General features: G+C 42.1%; 1 long non-coding RNA gene across 1 annotated transcript in view; it reads right to left on the reverse strand.

The window, feature by feature from the left end:
* LOC309856816 overlaps window positions 1-20,767 on the reverse strand; it is a 76,143-nt gene that overhangs the window by 4,271 nt on the left and 51,105 nt on the right. Inside the window, exon 2 of the long non-coding RNA XR_014307364.1 lies at window positions 238-324. This is a non-coding gene — a long non-coding RNA (uncharacterized lncRNA). The remainder of the gene's footprint in view (window positions 1-237; window positions 325-20,767) is intronic.

The raw sequence follows: 20,767 nt of genomic DNA on the forward strand, positions 1-20,767 counted from the left end.
GTCATTTCTTCACATTTTTCTATAATGATATTTTACACTTTGTATTCCACACATTCAGAGAATGTGATGAATAGTTCAACAGAAATTCGGAGAGGTAATGTTTTTTGAGCTCACAGCAAAAGCATCTGTGACAAGAATGGGGTAACGAAACTTAGCTTTGACATAATTGAGTTTACCATGCCCCATGATAAATTCTTTCTTTACGTTTAGACCCCCTTTTAAATACAAACATTCTACCTGTGCAGAAAAACACTGGTGTCCAATCCTGAATAACACATCAGCATAGCTTAATGCATGCATCAGTTCTCCGTAGAGGAGCAAGACCTGGGGAGAACAGGGTAGGGATCAAATAAAGCTTAATGACAAGGGAACAGAGAAAGGTCTGTGTTCTTTATGGGTAACTCTTCTAGAAGAAAACTTGTGGTTCTATCCTTTCTTTCCCCGTTGGTTCCCTTAACAGCTGCCGCGTGAAGGCACAAATTATTCCCCAAGACTCTGAATTAATAGTCTCCTTTCTATTTGCTTGTATCCTCCTCAACTGTCGTTTTTTGCAGCTTCCCCTCCGCTAGCTCTGTGCACTAGAGTTGGCGAAGAGGACAGGCAGCTCCTTTTGCTCAGTCTGGCCCCTTTCCAACGCCAGCCTTTGTGCCCAGCGTTAGCTGCTCCTCCTTAAGAATACTTAGCCATCTCGAATTTCCCTCAACAGGCTTTCAATTCCTGGCACCTTTCCTTCACTCCTCCCTGTACAGCAGGTGGAATCCTCATTAAAAAAAAAAAAAAAAAAGTGGGTTCTTTCAGTAACGATTTCAGAAATTCAATTATTTGCTGTGAATCTGGTAGACTCGGTTTGCCAGGGTTCCCCATTATGTAAAATCTGTCCCTTCAAGATATCTATTATTCTCCCTGCAGGCAAATAATAATAACTTCCTACTGTTACTCAGAAGAAGGGACTGTGGGTGTGGGCTCCGAAATGTGCATCTTTGCACCTGCCAGACATTTGGATAAGAGGGGAGGTGACTGCCGAGGAGAGCCCTCCAGTGGGGAGGACACGATCCCCGCCCCACCGTCTTTTTCCTTTAGGGCCCTCCCGGCCTGGTAGAGCCCTGGGATAAGGGCTCTCCTGCAGCCAGGAGAGAGGGAAATTAAACACCAACCCACGGTGGCCAAATTGACTGGCGGCCATGCCCCTGGAGCAAGATTTGGAATGCAATTTACCCCCAGATGCTATGAGCACCTCTCTCCCATTTCCCGAGGCAAGGAACCCCTCTGAGCCAAAGAGGGTGGCGGATGGTGAGGGAGAATAGGGATGGAAAGCGGGGGTTCACATCCCGCATCTCATCTCGGCTCTGCAGTGCCTTCTTGGCACACTAGGTAAATAGCAGCTTAACCAAAAGGCGGGGATTTGAGCCAGCGTGCCCCAGACAAAATGGCTTTCCTTTGCATTGCTTAAGTAAAATTTTCTGAGCCCTGGCTAAAGATAAACAGTGTAGATCACTCTATGCCGAACGGCTCAACAGAGACAATCACAGATGCTAATAAAATCAGTATTTGAAAGAAGGCTTAAGGGGTTTTACAGAATACATCCGTACTCACAGACTTGCAGCTGTTACATTGTAATAAATAACTTGGAGGCTGATGACTTGTCACTATTAACACAAGGAAGCCACTTTGTAACGGACACTAGCTGCCCAGAAAATGACTTTTTTTTCCTTAGCCCCAATCCTATTCCTTTTGATCCCTTTGCTTTTAGTATTAAAGGCTAACAAAGAACAAGACATATCAACTTATAAAATGTGTGCCTAAGGGTACCAAATCTACTGCAAAGGTCTTGACGATATGACTGCATTTCACCACTCCTTGCTGCCCAGCAGAGCCCTGTAGCCCCACACCCAGCCAGACCATCATGTGCACACTGGAAGCATTCCCAGCCTTCTCAACATGGAAGGCAGAGGCATCATGCTCTGCCATGGCTGAATCCATGGCTGGATTCATATTCATCCACCTTTTTCGTTAAACAGCGAAGCCTCTTCCCTGTACCATGAAGAGCAAAATAAGTGCTCCTTTACCAGTGTCTCCTCATCATGACGAGGACTCCGAATGTCACACCGAAAATTCATCAGAGGGATTGTAACTTGAAGCCAGTTGTACCTCTTGTGGTGCTCTTCACGCTTGTCAACATGTCCACCTTCCCCGACAGACTGGGTGTTTGTGTGGGTTTCCCAGAAGGCTTTGCGAGAAGGGCCAGAGTGCAAGTGGTTGCTTTAGGAGATGATCTCTGGAAACACCCAGAGAGGAGTGGGGAAGTGAGGCAGAGAAAAACGAGGCAGCCAATACAAGGGCCGTTATCAAGCAAGCTACAGTAAGCTTAATCCGAGGGCGGCGGCAGGGGGAACCTATAGGAGCTAAGGTAGAGAGGGATGGAGGTGGACTTTTTTTTTTCCATGTCTTTTTTTTTAAATTAATTTATTTATTTTCAGAAAAACAGTATTCATTATTTTTTCACCACACCCCGTGCTCCATGCAATCCATGCCCTCTATAATACCCACCACCTGGTACCCCAACCTCCCACCCCCCCGCCACTTCAAACCCCTCAGATTGTTTTACAGAGTCCATAGTCTTTTTTATAATTTTTTATTTTTTATTAACATATTATTAGCCCCAGGGTACAGGTCTGTGAATCGCCAGGTTTACACACTTCACAGCACTCACCATAGCACATACCCTCCCCAATGTGCATAACCCAGCCACCCTCTCCCTACTACCCCCCCACAACCCTCAGTTTGTTTTGTGAGATTAAGAGTCTCTTATGGTTTGTCTCCCTCCCGAGCCCATCTTCTTTCATTTATTCTTTTCCTATTCCCCAAATTCCCCACGTTGCCTCTGAACTTCCTCAAATCAGGGGAGGTGGACTCTGAACACACCTGCTCCTGTCAGTCATGACTGAGGGCCGCTCGTGAGGAGCATCCATTCCCCCAGGACATCTGGGATGCCTGGTACACAGGCTAGTAAGCTGTGACAGCCAGAGAAAGATCTCGGGCGACAAAACACATAGGCCAGCAATGGTCAGTGGGACCCGCGAACCCTGGAGTAGCGAAGTCAAGGTACAGGTGCTCAGCATGTAAACAGCAAGCTCCCTTGCTCTCTTGTGTATCCTCAGTACACTGTGAGCCACTGTCATCACTCAACAAATAGTTGTTGTCTAGCCCACTTGGCACCCTGCATCACCCCTCCTACCCTCCACCGTAACTAGTATTTCCCCCCGCCTCTGTGAAAAGAGAATGCATTTTACCAGTCAGTTCTCCATTCTCCATACCTGTGTACCAAAGAAGAAAGTAAGAAATCCCTACTGGGTTTGGGGTGGGGGTAAGAGGTGGGGGGTGGGAGGGGGGAGGGGAGCAAGGCCAGAACGCTTCATTTGACCACCACTATTTACGGCCACCGTTTTCTATTCATTACAGAGAAGGTCTCTGAGATTTTCTCTGTTCTACTTTACTGTAAATGTTTTCCAGGAGTAATTACCTCCTACACTACCGTCAGGACTGAAAGAGTGGTAGAAGCAATAACTGTGTATTTCCTTCCTCCTCCAGCCCTTTACTAACAAGCAGCTTGGCAAGAGAAATGTTTTTCAGTAGCCTGGAAAAATTTAAGTCCTGGGACACATTAATATGAAGGTGAAGGGAGGTGTATGTTCAGGCCAGCTCCACAGTGAATCCACAGCCCCAGTAGTGGGCACAGCAAAATACTATAGTTTCAGTACAAAGATGGCCCCTCCTCCATTATTCCCAAGCAGAGGCCCAATGGCCAGTGTTCACCCCACTGTCCCCAGAACACCGTTGCCATATGATGCCAGCTGCTGTGACTATCATCTCTGTCAGAACACTGACCTCCTTCCTCTGGGACATACGGAGTCCTTCAGGTAATCCCTCCCCTCAAGAGTGCCTGTTTCTGCTAATCCTCGGCATCTGTATAAAACAACCCAAGAAGGTCAAATCCCCTGTGGCTCTGGTTGACATTCCCTTCTGTTACAAGGAAGTATAGTATTAAAGTACACCAAACAGAGGAGACAGACGAAGCAAGACTGGGAGAGATGGTTTACAGGAAGAGAGAGAAAGAAAACAGTTCTCCGAACTCCTCCATGGTAGAAGGATGACATCGCTTGGTAGGCAATACATAGACCCCTTGAATTCTCTTTCCCTCCAAAGTCAAAGCACCGTGGGATTTCTTTCACCTGATGTTTCACTGACCGAAGTCAATTTTAAGGGAATTGTACATCTACCAATTGATATAGCAGACATATTCAAATAACGGTGCCCAGGTGGTGGAGTCTCGATGTGGCACCCAGATCCCCCTTCAGAGGGAAGGAAAAATTATTCCCCTAGCTATTGGTAGTGCCATCGGAAGGTAGCCCTCCACCGTCATCCTTCTCCAAGGACTGCTTGTGCTGAACAAATGACCTTGCCCATGGTCATGCTTCCTTTCAGGGGTAACCTGCATTAGCTATTTGGTAAATACCCAGATTCGAAGGCTGGATCCCCTCACTTAAGTTCAGGACAATGCTGAGAAGCCATCCAAGGCTCAGAGCTCCCCAGGAGATGAGCTGTTTCACTGGAGGCTGCATTATAGGTCAACACCCTCCCCTGTTCATTCCTGCTTCCTTCCCCTACTTGACCCCCCGCCCGTTTTAATCCCAAGACCTCTCCCACATCAACTTCCTGCATGTTAATTTCCATCTCATAATCTGCTTCCTGGGGAAGCCAGTCTATAACAGGTACTTAGACCCTCCTAATGCATCAAAGAGCAGAATATATACAATGAAAAAAAATTAATGGTTTGCATATTTTATTGTGCAGTGCTGCTTTGGAAATTGCTAATCAATATATGTCCATGATCTCTTAATCAGAATATTTGATTAATTAAAGGGCTTTAATTCTCAACCATGTCAGTATAACAAGCAGGCCTGAGGTCAGGGCTAGTGGGCAAACGGAACTATGTAATATATTAAACCATACTTCTTTTTTCCTCCACACCCTTTTCCCCATATTAACAGATAATCATAATAGCAATGGCAAACAAAATGTATTACAGGCTTACTATATGACAGACATTGTTCTTAACACTTTGTATTATTTCATATATTTTTTTTTTTTTTTTTTTTTTTTTCTTTTTTTATTTTTTTTTTTTTTTTTTATTTATTTTTTTTTTTATAATTTATTTTTTATTTTCAGCATAACAGTATTCATTATTTTTCACCACACCAAGTGCTCCATGCAATTCGTGCCCTTTATAATACCCACCACCTAGTACCCCAACCTCCCACCCCCCACCCCTTCAAAACCCTCAGATTGTTTTTCAGAGTCCATAGTCTCTCATGGTTCACCTCCCCTTCCAATTTCCCCCAACTCCCTTCTCCTCTCTAACTCCCCATGTCCTCCATGCTATTTGTTATGCTCCACAAATAAGTGAAACCATATGATAATTGACTCTCTCTGCTTGACTTATTTCACTCAGCATAATAATCTCTTCCAGTCCCGTCCATGTTGCTACAAAAGTTGGGTATTTGTCCTTTCTTTTTTTTTTTTTTTTTTTTTTATAAACATATATTTTTATCCCCAGGGGTACAGGTCTGTGAATCACCAGGTTTACACACTTCACAGCACTCACCAAAGCACATACCCTCCCCAATGTCCATAATCCCACCCCCTTCTCCCAAAACCCCTCCCCCCAGCAACCCTCAGTTTGTTTTGTGAGATTAAGAGTCACTTATGGTTTGTCTCCCTCCCAATCCCATCTTGTTTCATTTATTCTTCTCCTGCCCACTTAAGCCTCCATGTTGCATCACCACTTCCTCATATCAGGGAGATCATATGATAGTTGTCTTTCTCTGCTTGACTTATTTCGCTAAGCATGATACGCTCTAGTTCCATCCATGTTGTCGCAAATGGCAAGATTTCATTTCTTTTGATGGCTGCATAGTATTCCATTGTGTATATATACCACATCTTCTTGATCCATTCATCTGTGGATGGACATCTAGGTTCTTTCCATAGTTTGGCTATTGTGGACATTGCTGCTATAAACATTCGGGTGCATGTGCCCCTTTGGATCACTACATTTGTATCTTTAGGGTAAATACCCAATAGTGCAATTGCTGGGTCATAGGGCAGTTCTATTTTCAACATTCTGAGGAACCTCCATGCTGTTTTCCAGAGTGGCTGCACCAGCTTGCATTCCCACCAACAGTGTAGGAGGGTTCCCCTTTCTCCACATCCTCGCCAGCATCTGTCATTTCCTGACTTGTTGATTTTAGCCATTCTGACTGGTGTGAGGTGATATCTCATTGTGGTTTTGATTTGTATTTCCCTGATGCCGAGTGATATGGAGCACTTTTTCATGTGTCTGTTGGCCATCTGGATGTCTTCTTTGCAGAAATGTCTGTTCATGTCCTCTGCCCATTTCTTGATTGGATTATTTGTTCTTTGGTTGTTGAGTTTGCTAAGTTCTTTATAGATTCTGGACACTAGTCCTTTATCTGATATGTCGTTTGCAAATATCTTCTCCCATTCTGTCAGTTGTCTTTTGATTTTGTTAACTGTTTCCTTTGCTGTGCAAAAGCTTTTGATCTTGATGAAATCCCAATAGTTCATTTTTTCCCTTGCTTCCCTTGCCTTTTGCGTTGTTCCTAGGAAGATGTTGCTGCGGCAGAGGTCGAACAGGTTGCTGCCTGTGTTCTCCTCAAGGATTTTGATGGATTCCTTTCGCACATTGAGGTCCTTCATCCATTTTGAGTCTATTTTTGTGTGTGGTGTAAGGAAATGGTCCAATTTCATTTTTCTGCATGTGGCTGTCCAATTTTCCCAGCACCATTTATTGAAGAGGCTGTCTTTTTTCCATTGGACATTCTTTCCTGCTTTGTCGAAGATGAGTTGACCATAGATTTGAGGGTCTATTTCTGGGCTCTCTATTCTGTTCCATTGATCTATGTGTCTGTTTTTGTGCCAGTACCATGCTGTCTTGATGATGACAGCTTTGTAATAGAGCTTGAAGTCCGGAATTGTGATGCCACCAACGTTGGCTTTCTTTTTCAATATCCCTTTGGCTATTCGAGGTCTTTTCTGGTTCCATATAAATTTTAGCATTATTTGTTCCATTTCTTTGAAAAAGATGGATGGTACTTTGATAGGAATTGCATTAAATGTGTAGATTGCTTTAGGTAGCATAGACATTTTCACAATATTTATTCTTCCAATCCAGGAGCATGGAACATTTTTCCATTTCTTTGTGTCTTCCTCAATTTCTTTCATGAGTATAAATTTCACAGCAACTCTGTGAAGTCCACACAGTTATTGCCCTCCACTACAGAGATGAGGCAGCTAAGGCATAGAGAAAGCATACAACTCTCATAAGTGACGCAGCCCGGATATGTAATCTAGGCGGTTGTATTTGAGAACTCAAATTCTTACTGCTTACAATATATCTGCCTCCCTAATTGAAAAAAAAAGAAAAAAGAAAAACTCTATTGATTCCTAATCATGTCTGATATAGTCAAAGTCAATGATTATTGATAGGAAGCTTTACCTTACTCAAGAAATGCCGGGTAGGCTGAAGACTGTGACAGCCCTAACCACAATCAGCCTCTGGGGCTGTTGAGTCCTGCCAGGGAAATGAACTCAGCAGCATAGACTTGTTACTTACGTCAGCTGGGCCCTCATCACCCACCAGAAACAACTGTGTCTGAGTCCAGGCAGCTGTCTCTGTCATTCCGCATATCTGTATCCTGGAACTTTCACCATTAATTCCACAACTCCAAACTCACAGCTTCTCCCTTTGTTAGGAGTTCGTTGGACAGTTAGGTAGTCAGGGCCAGGCTCCCCAGCAAGAAAATATGGAGTCAGGACAACTCCACATTGACATCCTGCTTTGCAGCTTGGACGGGACTGCCCTAACATTCTGCTTTGCAGCAGCCTTTGCACAAATAACTTTTGCAGAATGTCCTAAAATAAGGCAATTAACCACAAAGCATTTGTCAATATCATGGACAAGGGGTTGGTTAAGACATAAGCCTCCAGATGTCAGCCAAAAATAAAGACCATCAGCACGTGGACATTAACCTAATAGGTAGACAGATATGTGATTAAGCCCTGACTGGCATGACTCAGCACATGCTGATTGCTTAAGATAGTTCGGCAAAAGAGCTCATCAAAGCCCTTAAACTTAGAAACTCCAGTGGCAACCCTTTCAGGCCCCCTTCCCTCTCCAGGAGCATTATACTTTTGCTGTATAAACTTTGCTTTGCTGCCCACCACTCTTTGTCTGGTCTACCTCTTCATTCTTTGAAGTGGTGTGACCAATAACCACGGACACTCAGGGAACGCAAATCCCATGACACCCTCACTCTCACTGATGGCCTTGTTTCCACTTCACAGCAGAAATGAGCCAACAATTAAGAACCACCTCACTGTTTCCTTCCCCATCTACCACTTGTCTTTGTACACTTGGCCTTATCTTCTCTCCAGCCGCTTAGGAGAAGATGGCCCACTGTCCCCAGCCTGATCTCGTCACATGTTTGAACCCCATCTCCACCTCCATCCTACTCAAGAACTGACTCCATCAACATATTCCTACCACTGCTCAGAAATACCATTAACTTTGGTATGTATTCTTTCAGTTTATATATACACAGACACAATATCGATTGTAAAACAAAAATAGTGTATTATCTTACAGCCCTCCAAACTTTTACACTTGTAAATATTCTTTCAGACATTATATGCAGTGGCTACCTCATTGTGGTGGATATGATGGATATGTCATTCTTTCCACCCTCCCTCTTTTGCATCTTGCAGAAATCAGCCACTGGAAAGCTAAAAACTACATTTCCCAGAAACCCCTGGGAACTCGCATGAGTTTTGAAAGATGGGAGTAAGGGAGAGACCTTGTCCCTGAGCCCCCTGCTGTTTGGCCTGGCAAATTCAGGCATGGAGACATTTGAGGGTTTTTTTTTCCTCCTGTATCTGTAGCAAAAAGCCCAGTGTCTGGTCACAACTGGAAGACCTAGGGCAGCCTTCAAGGTGCAGGGAGGAGGAGGAGAGCTATTGCAGTTGGGGTGGTCAACAAAGCTTTCCCTGAGGAAGCAGCAGTTGCAGAAAGACCTGAATGAGATGAGTAAATAAGACATGCAAAGATCTTGAGGAAAACATTTCAGACAGAAAGAACTGCAAATGCAAGTCCCTGAGGTAAGATTCAGTGTGGATAGAGCAGAACTAAGGATGGGGAGAGTAGTGGGAGCTCAGATCAGTGAAACAGAAGGGGCTAAATCACTTCTAGCCTTGTAAACTGTCATAAGGCATATGGATTTTATTCAGAGTGGGGTGGGAAGCGGTTGGAAGGTTCTTCCATATGTAGGGGCATGGAAACTGAGTAACACGACTGCTATGTCCAGCTAGGTATGTAGGATTAAGGAAGTAAGTATCTGGGCATGAGAATTTATGTAATCAAAGATACAGAAACAGGAGGCTGGGGAAGTTGCAAGGTCAGGAGCAGTTCGTTATTCACATGGAGGGCACCAAATGTTATTGAAAGGGCAATCCAGAAATCCATCATCCAAAAGCTGAGACCAGCTCCTTTCTTTCCCATTCAATAAACTGTGGAGCACCTATTATATGCCAGCTATTCCTTTGTTCAAACATTCAACAAGTACTTGCTGTTGTTTACTAGTTCGCTGGATGCTGATGAAACAAAAAACTACAAAGATGTGTAAGACTTGAACTTGCCTTTGAGAGGTTTCATTGTCTGCAAGCAAGAGATTAGCTCCAAAGAGCTGTAACAGTATTTTGCACTAGAATGGTAACTAGGGTGACCAAAGAAAATAGGGGACTTCCACTTCAATTTAAATTTAGATCAACAATAAATACTTTGTAGTGTATGTATGGCCCAAATATTGCAATGTCACAGTTTGTTCCTGGGACATACTTCTACTACTTAAATATTTGTTCTTTATATAGAAGCAAATGCAACGCTCCTTCGTTTGCTAAATCTGGCAACTGTGGGTAGCAGGTACAAGGGTCTTCAAACTGGTACATACCTTGGGAGCACATGGAAACTTTCCATGATGTAGACACGGTGGGATTTTAATGGGGCCCGTGTCAGATCTCAATTTTTTTCCAAGGGTCATCTACCTGAGAACCGGCTTGTGATTGAAGTTACATCCCTTCTTGACCTCCTTTATTCACAGTGGCCAATCTCTTGCTTTATAGAAGAAAAGGATGCCTCTCCCTTCCTGAGTATGACTTTGGTATATTCTACTTGGGTATGAAAAATCTCCAAAATGCCAAAGGTACAATTCAATATAAGAGGGGTTGGCATTAAAAAAAAGAAGAAAAAGAAGAAGGATTCTTAAGATTAGGTCATAAAACTTTGGCAGTCAAGTGGTTCCAGCTTTTATCAGATTATTGAGTTGTCAGCTGATAGATCACTGAAGATTATTTTTGAAAATAGATTACCATGTGGGTTTTTGCTATATAACTTGGAAGGAGTTCAAACAACTGAGTAAAATTGCTGTAACAAACCCTTTCCTTTCATCTTATTTATGGCTGACATTATTTTTAAAAAAATTAAAATAAACTCAGGCTAAGCCTTATTTCATTCTGGCAATAAAAAATATTCATCCATAAATACATGAAATATTGTTTTGAAGATCTCCATTTGCTGTATTAGGAAATGTATTTTTGATAAAATTTTACATTTTATGTTTAATAATTATCAAAATTTGTAGTATGTTTATATTATTTTAATCAGTTGAGAGCAACTAATTTTTATAGCAATGACTCAATCCTGAAGACGTTTTTAAACACTGAGAGCCTTGTAATCATTGGAAATAAAAATAATAATAATGTTAATTTATATATATTTTATTGTAGAGAGCATAATACGGTGGTTAATAAATTTTTTTCAAACACAAAAATATATTACATTAGAATAAAATCCTGCAAGGGAACCAGGAGCTCATTTGAGATAAAGGAAAGAGGTCAAATTTCTGCTGGTTAAAGAAGAGCTTGTTTGTGTATTTTTTTTTTTATTTTAAGGGGGACGGTGGATATCAAATCACTGTGATATTTAGATTCCTTTGGATAATTCTGCTATAGACTGAATGTTCTCCCACACTCACCCATCCCCACCCCCTATTGAAACCCAGTCCACAACGTGTTGGTGTTTGGAGGTGGCAACCTTGGGAGATGATTAGCACACAAGTGATGAGGGAGCAGGAGGCTGGCTGAGGACAAAGCAAAAGCTGGCACCTTGCACCCCCTCTCCACCTGCTCCCCTGGGTAATATGTGTGACATTCCTCAAGCACCACTGACTGCCCTAAAAGAAAAACAAATAGTTAACTTGCAGAGATCACAGTCCTGCAAGACAGGAGTCTCCCTTGGTTTACCAATGTCCTAGAGATTTACAACAAAGTTATCTTAACAATAGCACAATTTCCAGAGGCAAATAACTCAGTCCCTCAAGCCCTAAATAAAGTTAAATTTCTTAAACCCAAATCTCACTAACAAGGACACTTGATAGGAGAAATGTGAAACTTTATCTCTAGATCTCCAAGATAGTGTCTAGAATCATTCCCAAGCATATGGCCCACTGATATACATCTAAAGGGTCTCACAAGAAGATTTTTACTACTAGTAATAAATAACCTTTCTCCCAACAATAGGTAGCCCCTCAAGGTCCTAGAGACCTTGCTTCCAAGATTCCTTAGAGACTAACATCACCCCCTTTGTTCTCATCTACCCAACTCCTGTGTATATAACCAGCCACTCCTCACATCCCTGGGGCAGCAGCTCTTCCTGCCCATGGGTCCTGTCCTCGTGCTTTAATAAACCACCATTTTGCACCAAAGATGTCTCAAGAATTCTTTCTTGATCATCAGCTCCAGACCTCAGCCAACTGAACCTCACCTAGGTTCTAGAATTTCATCACAAGGGCAGAGTGCTCGTGAAGAAGCTCAGTAGCTTAACAAAAGAGACCCCAGAGAGGTCCCTCCTGGCTTCTGTCATGTGAGGACATAGTAAAAAGGTGGTCATCTGTGAACCAGGAAGTGGGCTCTTACCAGATATCTAATCTGCCAGCGCCTTGATCTTGGACTTATCAGCCTCCAAAACCATTAGAAATAAATTTCTGTTGTTTATAAGCCACTCAGCCTCTGTTAGAGCATCCCAGACAGACTAAGATGCATTCAAAAGAGGAATGTCAGAGTTTTATTTTTAAATGTCGATGACTTATAATATACCACAAATGACACCCTTTGCAGTATTCAGGTTTATGATACAAAATTTTCCATATCAACTTCAAAATGCATAATGTCCTAGGGGCTACATTGCTTTTATTGAAATTGTTTTTATTTTAGGAGGTATGTGAAAATTCTTAGAAAGATTGAAGACCACTTGCCAGGTATAGAGGTCTGAGCTGGGATCAGGGAGTGGGCATCCCTGCTACCTGGGGCTAATGCTCAGCCTGCTTCATGTCTCAGGTCCCTGCGTTGGGACACCTGGGTGGCTCCATCAGTTGAGAGTTTGCCTTTGGCTCAGGTCATGATCCTGGGGTCCTGGAATTGAATCCCACACGCTTTGCTCAGCGGGCAGCATGCTTCTCCTTCTGCCTGCCACTCCCCCTGCTCATGTTCTCTCTCTCTCTAACAGAGAAATAAATAAAATCTTTAAAAAGAATAAAAATAAATTGTGACCTGTCTTTATAGCATTCATTTCAGATAGGGATCTAAAAAAGGGTTCTGTTTTGAAGGGACACTTGTAGAGGCTCAAGGTCTGGTTCAAGGGCAGTGAACTAGGATAGATGTGCAGCATTGGTCTGAGTAGGAAAGTGAATGCAGTCAGGCACCCTAGGAATGAATGCTGAAATTCAGCTGACGTTCTGCTCAACACCTTGGACTTCAGCATGGAGCTACTTCTACTTAGAGGAAGGAGCACCGTTATTTTGGACAAAGGCCCAGAATCGGCTAGCAGGAGCCACAGTTATATCCCTGTCCACGTGAGGGGTTTAATACATGGGAATATCTCAAAACCTACAGATACCTGGTTGAATTCCTGAAGACACCAATCTGGCATGTCTCCACAAACAAGAGAAACCAGCAAACTGCTGGAGCACCTCTGGAGGAGTATATCAACTAAATGAGAAATTAGTCCTATCTTTGTACCAAGAGCAGTGTGTCCCCAGCTGGGACATTGCATGCAGCTCTTATCAGAGGACTCAACAAGTACACAAAGGTTCAGGAGGAGGTCCAAGAAAATGAAATGCTCCAAGTGAGGTGGTATAACAGGACCCTGAATGAACTATTCCTCAAGGGAGATGAGATTGACAGGTGCCCCTTGGGCTGGTCAGGTTCAGCCACAACAATGGAACAAAACTCTATTGGTGATTCTGTCTTTCAGAACGGACAAGAGCTTGAATATGAGATATAATAACAGGGCATAAATGTTGGAGCAGGTTACTTCAACTTAAGACAGAACACTGAGTACATTTATATTTGGTTTAGGACGCGTTTAAATACCTACAGCTTAGAGAAGTTTCAAACAACTTCCAACTCTTTGCCAATCTCAGGGCAGTGATCCTGAGGCTGAGTGTTTCCCAGGGGTTGAGTAAAACAGCTCTAAGCAGTTTTGGTTTTTTGCTTGTAGCTTTCCATTCTCAAGACCAGCAGTGAACCCAGTGCCGGCCAGGTTGGGCAAAGCAGGCCATTGGATGGCTCTGCATCTCACAGAGACTGCCTCTTCCCTCCAATGACTGAGGCTTTCCTGCTGGGTCATCCAGAGAAACATGGAAAGCTGTAAGGAAAAAGGCCAAGAGTTGGGGTACCTGGGGGGCTCAGTCAGTTAAGCATCTGCCTTTGGTTCAGGTCATGATCCTGGGGTCCTGAGATCGAGCCCTGCTCAGTGGGAAACCTACTTCTCCCTCTCCCACTACCCCCGGCTTGTGTTCCCTCTCTCTCTGTCGTTCTCTCTCTCTCTCTGACAAATAAATAAATAAAATCTTAAAAATAAAAGGGTGGGGGGAGAGTTCCTTTCCAAAAACTCTGGGAATGGCTGCAGGAACACAGCTGTGAAATTCTTGAGTGGTTTTATATCCTAATGCTGAGCGGCTCCCCTCCTGCCTCTGGAGCTGGATTGTGCAGGCTTAGCTGCCTGACATCACATTGGCAGTTTGAAGTTGGCCATGGGGGCTGTATTTATACCATGAAAACTGCCAAATGTTACAACTCAGGGCTTTCTTTTTTTATTTTTCTGAGAGCCAGTTGTTAAACATTTATCAGCACAGTGCAGATTCTCCCTAGCAGAAACCGCCCCGCCCTCAACAATGGGGCAGAAGGTTCCACGGTTAACTGTGAGAGGCCACAGTTGCCCCATCATTAACTGCAGCAACAATCGATGCTGTGATGGCCTGGGAGGAAGAAGAGGCCAAGGAGCTCAACAGAGTAGGTCTATTGTTTGTCAAAAAGATGATCTCTTCTCCTCCCAGTGAGTCTCTGAAATTCCTATTGGCAGAGGAAAGTGGTCCTTTTTTGCTTGACCAGAAGTCCTTACCTCATACTGGGGCAGCGGTGGGAAGGGAGGCAGGAGAAAGTGAAATCTAGATTCATCTTATCGATGTAACACAAGGCATTAAGAAAAAAAATAAAAAATATCTAAACCTTGGTAATAAAATTCTTTCAATGCCATATTGGAACAAACTTCCCAAGGATTGTTTACGTCTCTAGAGGAATGTGCCTTTGTTTAACTTTGCTGTTCACTCTTAATTACTGTCTCATATCTTGTGAAGTTCCATGTTAACTTATAGATCTTTTCCAGGAACCATGCAAATAAAGTCTATCCAGTTGAAAAGGAAATCCTGAAAGTTATGGTTTTTCTTTTTCTTTTTTTTTTAAGGTTTTTATTTTTATTTTTTATTTAACAGACAGAGATCACAAGTAGACAGAGAGGCAGGCAGAGAGAGTGGGGGAAACAGGCTCCCTGCTAAGCAGAGAGCCCCATGTGGGGTTCGATCACAGGACCCTGTGATCATGACCTGAGCTGAAGGCAGAGGCTTAACCCACTGAGCCACCCAGGTGCCCCAGAGTTATGGTTTTTCATTGTCCTGGAGGATATAAGCCAGTGTTGTATCTGATAGCAATTTATTTCCATATCCTTTTTAAGGGCCTCTAAATAATAACTCCCTCAAAAACAGTCTTTCAGTCAGCCTTTATCATGTTACCAGTTCTCTCATTAGTGGGCTAATAAATCTTCATATCATATGAACACATGTATGTGTTCTTACTCTATTCATATGAATCATGTTTTAAATTTTTTTGAAAATTAGACTCTGACAGCCTAAGTCGGCTTTGATAAGGTAAAAGGAGTTCATCTCAGCTGATCTGAGGGATAAATGTAATTTGAAGTCATGTCATGGAGAGCTGCAGAGGGCACAGTCCAACAAACTGATATAATTTCTATTCTCTGTAATCCTATGTGGGAGGGGGCAGCTCCCCAAGGAACACAGAAGACAGTGGCCAGACTTGGGGGGATTACAGAGTTGCCAAAAATCATTAGTACCATAGACAGAATATCTCTGGCCAAACACACGTATTGATGTCTTCACTATCAGAGAGCTGAAATCTGTAGGCGAGAAAAGATTCATGTGTGTTTGAATTGTTAAGCTATCATTTAGTTTGTGTCTGGAAATATCTGGAATGACAGTGTCTCACATAACCTCTAAAACCAATCACTCTTCATCAACAGATTTGCTTGACTGCAGAAACCCTGAGAACAACCTCCATTCTGCTTGGCTTTTTTTTTTTTTTTAAACCAACACTTCACCGGGTAGGCTGCTCTTAGCGCATGAAGTGTGTCTGTAACTCTTGCTTTAATGTTTGTGAGCCTCAGAAATGGCAGACAGCAGAGAAGCAAAGCTGGTGACAATTGAATGGTTCCGTCTCCATTTCGCCATTCTTTCTACAAGCTGTTGACAAGGACGGATGGCTTTCTCTGTAATCTGCGAAAGCCTCCTCCGTGTACAAGAGTGTCTAACTCCGCTGTGCAGTGTTTCCCTTCTTGATGAACATCCTGAGGAGTGACAAATAGTGACAGAAACCCTGAAAACATCCCATTCAGACCTGGGTGATGAGGAGTCCCAGCTCACCTGCTTTCGATACTCTACCTAACACAAACCGTGGTATTTCGTGTGGAGTGCTGACAAGAAGCTTGCTTCACATGTGGCTTCAGCAACAACCCAGTATGGTGGAAAAGGGTGATCTGTTCATTCTGTTCCCTGGGGCATCCATCCCCTACAAAGGAAGGTGATCCCATCTCCTTCAGTGCAAGGAGCTCAGACTTTCTCTCTTTGTAAATTTCTTTGTGAAAGTGTTGAAATCCAACTACCATGGGCCAGTATACATGGCTAGCCGGGATTTGTCACTGATCCCCCTTGTGCTGGTGACCCTGGGATGGTGCCCAAGAGCCCTGATTTTACATTTTGGCTAGGGGATAGGCCAGATGAGCCCATAGCTCCTGGTGAGTTGACCCAGCATAAAGAGTAGTATTTACTCCTGATGCATATCCCGACTGCGGCACTTGATGGCTAGATCAGACCTTTATATCCTAAAACTTATAGTTGAGGCCTAAGAATCTTTGAGCTTTCTGAACTGGCTTTTACTCACCACCCTGCCACAGCAGACATTGCCGTACACACACACACACACACACACACCAGCAGCGCCCAGTGCCCACTCAGGAAATACCAACAGTGCTCAGGATCCCACTGAGCGAGCATAAGCAACTCAGTGAGGCAGATCTGTGTAAGGACACCATCTCATGCAAATCTACAAAGTACGAGATTATCAGTGATGCTAAGTCCTCACTTTTGCAAAGGATAACTGGGAAGAAACGTTATATCCCTACACCCGAAATGGTATCGCAAATGTAAAAAGAAGCCATCCAAAACTGAAGAAGAAATCACAGCCAAGTCCTTGGGAGAAGCACACCGATGGTAGATTAGCCCGAAATGAAAAAAGCAAATCACGTGAAGTAGTTGCTTAAGCAGAAACTCTGAGACGTCCGTTTTAACTTGTGGGATGTCTGGACAGAGTGCCATGTAAGGTAATGACATATTTAAAAGTTGTTAATAAAGTATTTTGCACTGCTTAAAATTCAATTCACCACTTCACCTGAAAACTTATTTGCACCAGCATTTATGATAAAAATCTAGATGATGAGATTTTTTTTTTTTTACTCTCTGTCAAAGACTGTCACAATGGTGGAATCTCAACTTAGGTTTTTATCCTTGGACCCGTCCGTTTCCTAATCCCTGGATTTTGCGCTTCGATATAAAAAAGCTCAGTTTAATTTCTATCTTATAGGATATTTGTCCCCAGACTTTGCACTTTCCAACTGTGTTGAAAATCGCACGCAAATCCCCATGTCAGCACATGGCCTCTTTTTGATAAAGATGACTTTGTTTCTTACGATGGAAAACAAGGATAAAAGCATCTGGTTCACTGTGACAACAGACAATAAGTAGAGGTTATTGAAACATTATCACATTTCTGTCCCACTTTGTAAATTTTTATTAAAGATTAAAGTTAATACACTGTCTGGGTATATTAATATAAAATGTCCTCATATTTTACCAGCGAATGGTGTTTTGATAATAAATTAATAAATGGAAGCAAGAAGAATTATCTGCTTCATTCTGAAGATCTACGAAACCTCCAATAAAGATTTCTTGATTGAATGCAAGGACTCACAAAGTGTTTTGTTAAGAAATGAGTAATAAGAATTTATAGGGAGGCTGCTGATTTTTGGAAGGAGCAAGAAAATAGTCATTTCTTGGTTGTATGACTTCAGCAGACTTTTCCTCTGTGGGTTGTCACTTTTTTTTTTTCTTCCAGCAAACTGGAAGCCCATCATTATTTTCTGTATTTTCATAGAAGAAAAAATGTCACCAGTGTAGACAGTACTTTTTCAAAAGGTCAAATATAACACTTTTTTAAATAGTGAGTGTACTGTGCAGTTATTTCCAGATAATTTTGAAATTAAAACACTTTGGCTGCACCAGGTTCAAACTAAACTAAAAAGTTTTTTTTAAAATCCTTATATGTAATTGATGAATCACCAAATTCTGCTCCTGAAACCAATATTACACTGTATGTTGACTAACTAAAATTTCAATAAAAATTTGAAAATAAAATAAAGTAAAATCCTGTAGCACCTATGACCTTTTTGTTTATAAACTTGTTTACTTTACCTGCAGTCTGTCTCCTCAGTGTTTTGAACAGAGATAAAATCAAGATCAATGAAGTCAGCATCTTCAAAAACTTTTTACAAAATATTTGGAGAAGACTCACATAATCATTTCAGACAAACATCAAACAAGCAAGCGTTTTTAAATACGAAGACCGGCTTTGCACTCAGCGAAAATTATTATGAGAAAATAGTCACCTTTTTCTCCATTTGGGAACTTTTGGTTCATTTAAGTGAAAGTAAAGGAAGAGTCTTTGGGAAACAAGAAGGGAAGAACATGCCAAATTTTAAAAAATGTGAAAGTCATAATAGAGTACCTGGAAAATTAATTATGGTATTTTCCTTATTATGGTCATAATTTTTTTTCAATTTTCACAAAAGACAGTGTATGAAAGGAGTAACTAATTTAGATTCAGAAATTTGAGGATAAGGAATTTTGTAAATTCTGAAAAAGAGTAGCTGATTGTTAACAGAGGGAAAAGCAGGTTTGCATAAAATAAAAATGGCCACTTGCATTCACTAACACTGACCCCAACCTTGAGGGCAGGGACATTATTAATCATTTATCCACATAAAACACAGGCTGATGAACAGTTGCAAGGTAAAATATGATAAACTACTTATGGCTTTTAACTGGATTAAAGTAAATTTTACATTAAACAGTGGTCTAGAAGAGAGTTATTAATCAGAGATTTTCACTTGAAAGGAAAAACAAATGTTTTTGAAATATTCTCTAAAATATTTCTTATAATATGTATGGTAGGCTTCCTGAGTTATTATACCCAAATATGTATATCTTCGGTAAATCATTCATTCAGCAAATATTTATTGATCCCCAATTGTGTGCCAGGGAGCCATATTTTTTGTAGTGGAGAGAATAAAGGAATATGACATGATATATTAAATATCACAATTCAAATGTTACCTCAAATCCTTCTTAAAAGGAAATTGTTGATAGCCATATATCTTGAGAGATCCTTTTTAATAAGAGCAGGTTTCTGTTGGTACAAATAAATTTAGAATCAGACAACTTTCATACAACAGCCCAGGAAAATGTCCAAGGCATCACATCACTGAGATGGTACCTTCTCTAAGCTACCAGGACAATGTGTTATTTCCTTTACCTTCTTGTTTTACTTTGGGCTCTTCTCCCCGCTGCAGAAGCAGACCCAAGACAAACATTTCAGTTGAAGTAGTTTATTTAGGAGATGATATCAGTGAAAACTGGTATTGGAGTGGACAGTTGAAATTGGGGAAGGGAAGGAAGTCAATACGGATCTTGTCACACTCATCACCACTGTGGGGAGCTGGAGCTGAATTCTAGGAGTCAGGAGATGTTACATGCCTCATGGTTGCCCCAGCCAAATTGACATCATACACCAACTCTCATTAGAACTTATAGGAGGGCTGCTGAGTCAGGGGCATTCATTCCCCAGCACAACCTGCCTAGCCTGATCAACAAGTGGGCAGACTAGGTTTTGGCAGCAGATGAAGGCTTTGAGTAAAGAAATACAGGTTCTGGCAGGTGGAAGTCTTGCCAGCCAACAGGAACTAAGGTGGTGTATCAGTCTTCTAGATTCACCATAACAAATGACCACAAACTGGTGTCCTACCACAACAAAAATGGGTTATTTCACGGTTCTGGAGACCAGAAGTCTGAAATCAAGGTGTCAGTGGGGACCATACTTCTGCTGAAGGCTTTGGGGAGGATCCTTCCTTGCCTCTTTAGCTTCTGGAAGCTCCAGGTATTCCCTGGCTTGTGGCTACATCACCCCAGTTTATTCTTCTGTCTTCCCATCACCACCTTTTCTGTGTCTCTGTGTCTTTTCCTCTTCTTTTCCAAGGATACTTTGTAGGTAGGCCCTCCCTCAGTCCCAGATGTTCTCATCTTAAGATCTTTCACTTAATTACATCTGCAGAGAATCTCTCTCTCTCTTTTTTTTTTCCCCCAAACAAGATCACACTTACACATTCTGGAGATTGGGACATGGACATATCTTTTGGGAGGCCATGATTCAACCCACTACAGGTGGTATGAGTGAGGGGATATGAGCACAACCTCAAAGGTGCCTGCTACAATCTAGAAATTTTTAACAATTCCCTTCAGCCTGTTCTGTGCCTGGCCCACCAACCCAGATTATTCACCAAAGATCTGCTATCAGTTTGTAGTGGGCTGTGTTAACTGCCAATGTTGTTGTCCCTTCCTCTACATACTTTTCATAGTGTGAATACTTGCCTCCTTTGGAAGGGTGAGTTTATTGGTTATTTCTCAAGCATAAATTGATCTTTAAAAAGCAGAATCCACAATAAACAGGGATGGGATATCTCTTCCACTTACAACAGATTTTTTTTAAACAAAGCATGGCTTACTATTTATATAGGTATATACAGATAGTCACTGCATAAAGGCAGTGCCCTCGCAATCTTGCAATAGAAGGTAAGATTGTGGAATGAGAAAATTAGGCAGCGTGTCACAAAATAATTTAA

This window comes from Mustela nivalis (assembly GCF_964662115.1).
Source record: "Mustela nivalis genome assembly, chromosome: X".
Taxonomy (NCBI): Eukaryota; Metazoa; Chordata; class Mammalia; order Carnivora; family Mustelidae; genus Mustela; species Mustela nivalis.